Source organism: Chrysochloris asiatica, unplaced genomic scaffold (genome assembly GCF_000296735.1).
Source record: "Chrysochloris asiatica unplaced genomic scaffold, ChrAsi1.0 scaffold00088, whole genome shotgun sequence".
Classification (NCBI taxonomy): domain Eukaryota; kingdom Metazoa; phylum Chordata; class Mammalia; order Afrosoricida; family Chrysochloridae; genus Chrysochloris; species Chrysochloris asiatica.
In genome coordinates, this window is record NW_006408606.1 from 10,075,123 (window position 1) to 10,079,422 (window position 4,300).

The 4,300-nt window shown below is 38.8% G+C and overlaps 1 pseudogene; it reads left to right on the plus strand.

Annotated features, from left to right (window-relative positions):
- Positions 1-4,074: 4,074 nt before the first annotated feature.
- The window catches only part of LOC102811776, a 1,762-nt pseudogene continuing 1,536 nt past the window's right edge, over positions 4,075-4,300 (plus strand).

Here is a 4,300-nt window from a genome sequence, read left to right on the forward strand (position 1 = left end):
TTCTAGGAGAAGTGGGATATAGTAAACAGAGTATAGCAAGTATTTAGAATGCACTGGGTTCAAGGGTTACTGTAGACTACTCTGGAAATAACAACAAGTCAAAGATATTCTAGTTGAATTTTGGTTAACAGAACTGGGATCATCTATGATAAAAAACCATAGAGTCCTATAGAATTTGAGTAGAGGTTCAGGAGAGGACAGAAAAAGGCCATGAGGAGTGACTCATTCATATGGGCACCAGCTAAGGGGAGAGGCTGGTGGTGAAAATCGCAACTCTGGCAAAGTCTGAGTGTTGATTTTCAATCTTTATTTCAGAGTGGAATATCAGATATAGTGGATAATGTTGTACTAAGGAAATTCCCTTGGAAATTTATGTATCATTTTCATTGATATTGTATCTTATTAGTGCTCATAAAAACTTCATGGGCACTAAAAAAACAGTATTTCTAGTTGTTAGATAAGGAAAAAATATAGATACAGCCAAGGGAAATTAAGTGATGCTTGTTCCTGGGGTCATAGAGTGGGTGGTGGCAGAACTAGAGCTCTTATATGTTTGGTTTTTTTCTTCCTACTGTTAGTCTTTCAGTTTGAATTAATCTTTAACATTTACTTCCACTATACCATAGGAACCACTTTGAGGCACAAATTTTGAATTCAAGGATAAGTTGCTATTAATCACATTGCTAAAGCAATGAGAAGAAATGAGGAAGTAAAAGATTTGAACAGAAAATCTTAAAGGGCAGCTTGATTAGACAAAGTAAAACATTAGAATGAGATATGCAAAGACCTGGAGTTAGAATACAAACAGGGAAAAACAGCATTTCTCAAGCTGAAGGAACTGAATTAAAAATGCAAGCCTTGACTTGTAATACTGAAAGATTCTATGGGCAGCTTGTTGAATGATCCAGGAAGCATTCAAAAGAAGATGGGAGGAATACAAAAAGTCACTTTACTAAAAAGAATTGGTAACATATGATCAAGAATCCATGGCTTTGAAGGAAGAAGTACAAGCTGCCTTGAAGGCATGGGTGTAACACAAGGCTCCAGGAACTTGTGGGATACAAATTGAAATGTTTCAACTAGGTGACATAGTTCTAGAAGTGCTAACTCCTCTATGCACAGAAATTTGGCCTACCAATTGGAAGGCCATATTTATGCCCTTTTCAAAGAAAGCTGACCAATAGGATGCAGAAATCATGGAACAATATTATTAATATCACATGCAAATAAATTTTACTGGAGATAATTAAAAAATGACTTCAGGAATACATTTACAGGAAGCTGCCACAAATTCAAGCCAGATTCAGAAGGTGACATGGAACTAGGGATATCATTGCTGATATCAGATGGTTCTTGACTGAATGCAGAAAATAGCAGAAAAACTTTTACTTGTACTTTATTGACTATACAAAGACATTCATTTGTTAAGGATCATAACAAACTACAGATAACATTGACAAGAATGGGTGATCCACAATATTTAATTGTGTTCATGAGGAACCAGTCATTAAAAGAGAACAAGGGTATATTGAATGATTTAAAATCAGGAAAAGTGTTCACCAGGATTATATCCTTTCTCCATACTATTCAACTTGTATGCTAAGCAAATAATCCTAGAAAATGTATTATATGAAGACGAACGTGGCATCAGGATTGGAGGAAGACTCATTAACAATCTGCAATATGGAGATGATATAGCCTCGCTTGCTGAAAGTGAAGAGGACTTAAAATACTTATTGATGTAGATCAAAGGCCACAGCCTTCAGCCTGGGTTGCACCTCAATGTAAAGACAGCTAAAATCCTTACCACTGAACCAATAAACAGCATCCATATAAATGGAGAAAAGATTAAAGTTAACATACACTTAATTTTGCTTGGATCCACCATCAACACTCATGGAAGCAGCAGTCAAGAAACTAAACGACATATTGCATTAGGCAAATCTGCTGTGCAAGACCTCTTCAAGTGTTCAAGAGCAAAGATGTCAGTTTGAGGACTAAGGTGCAACTGACCCAAGCCATAGTATTTTTAATAGCTTCATATGCATGTGAAAGTTGAATAGTGAATAAGGAAGACCATAGAAGAATTGATGTATTTGAGTTATGGCATTAGAGAAGTCTATTAAAAAGTACCATGAAATTCCAGAAGAACAAACCAATCTGTTTTGGAAGCAGCGCAGCTAGAAAGCTACTTAGAATCCAGGATTGCCAGACTTCATCTCTCATACTTCAGACGTATTATGCTAGGTCAAGTGGAGGGTTAGCACAAAAGAAGGAAGACCCCCAATGAGATAGATTAGCATAGTGGCAGCAACAATGGGTTCAAGCTTAACAACGATTAAGGGGATGGAGTAGGACAGGGCAATGTTTTGTTCTGTTGTCCATAAGATTGCTATGAGTAAGAAGTGACTCAATAACACCTAACAACACAACAATGTGTGTATATGTGTATGTATATATATATATATATATCAGGAAATGCATTCCATATCTATATGGAACAGTCCTGGTGTGGCACTGTAGAAGAAGTACTGGACTGTTAACTGAAGGGTTGGCAGTTCAAACCTACCCACCACTCCTCAGAAACCCTATACAAGGTCACAATGAGTCAGAAGAGACTTAAGGGTGCGTAACAACAACAGCATATATACATATGTATAGGACCTGGTGTGGAGTTGTAGGATAATCACAGCATTGCTAACCACAGGTCATCACTTCAAACTCAGCTGACCCAACTGACACTCTCAGAACCTTATACAGGGTCTCTATGAGTTGGAACCAAATTTTTGGCAGTTAGAAATAGCAATAACAATAGCAATAATGATATACATATATATGGAGTCCTGGTGTGGCCCTGAAGCTTAATGCGCTGGATTGTAAGGTCTGTTTGACCCAGAGGGTCAATGGTTCAAGCTCACCAACCACTCCTTGGAAACCCTATACAGGGTCACTATGAGTCAGAACCAACTAGAACAACAACAGCAAAATGGTGGTGTCAGTTATGTGCTGTGGAGTCAGTTCTGACTCATAGTGAGCCTATAAAAGGTTTCTGAGATTGTAAATCTTTATGGGAGCAGAAAGCCTCATCTTTCTCCCATGGAACATCTAGTTGTTTTGAACTTCTGACCTTGAGGTTAGCAGTCCGATTTATAACCACTACGCTACCAGAGCTCCATATATATATATATATATATATATATTATTATTTTTTTCCTTTGCCTATGGACAGCATGACTCTAGAGATTAGCACAGGACTGTCTCTGTAGATGGGATTTAAGTGGCCCCAACTCTTTGGTAGAATGGCACATGAATCAAAAATCAAATATTTAATGAAATTACTCTTCAGTCTCCCCATCTCTGTCCCCTGTACGGAAGGTTGTAGGACTATATTGAATAAGAACTTGAAGCTACTTCCTTCTATATTGTTGTTGTTAGTTGCTGTGAAGTAAGATTTGCTTCAGATGACATTATGCATAACACAATAAAACAGTGCCTAGTCCTGTGCCCCGTCTCTCATCTGTAAGTTTGTCATACTATAGTGGCTTGCATGTTGCTGAGATGCTGAAAGCTATGCCACTGGTATTTTAAATACCAGCAGTGTCACCCAGATGGACAAGTTTCAGTGAAGCTTTAAGACTAAGACAGTCTAGGAAAAAGGAGAGACTGGAGACTTCTGAATGTTTAGTCACTGAAAATTTTATGGATTGCAGCAGAACATTGTCAGATATAATGCTGGAAGATGAAAACATGTATAGAGCCAGAATATTGTTAAGATGTGGTGCTGGAAAATAAAAAGAAGAAGACCCCCAATGAGATGGTTTGTCACACTGGCAGCAGCAGTGGACACAAGTGTAACTTGAAGGACAGGGTGGTGTTTCATTCTGTTGCACATAGGGATGCTATAAGTGGGAACTGACTTGATGGCACCTTACAAGTTCTGCGCTGGCTGCATAATGATTGGTATGTCTGAGTCCAATGTTGAGGCGATTGTGTCATATAGCTCATGGAAGTTTTCCCTCCTTTTACTGACTCTCTGCCAGGGTCTGGCCTCGGCAAGGGGGTGAGGACCCAAAGATGGGGTATCCGGTGACCATAGCGAGAGAGAGAAAGATAGAGAAAAAACAGACACAAAGAAGACAGAGAAAACAGATACAAAGAAGACAGACACACAGGCTTGATGCAAGCTGCCAGACAAACTGCTCAGTGGCTGACATTTTCCCTTCTTGGACTAACTCTAGGTGGGATGTCTGGAGAGGCGAGAGAGAAAAGAAACACTCGGAGACCAGAGTGGATGCAAAAC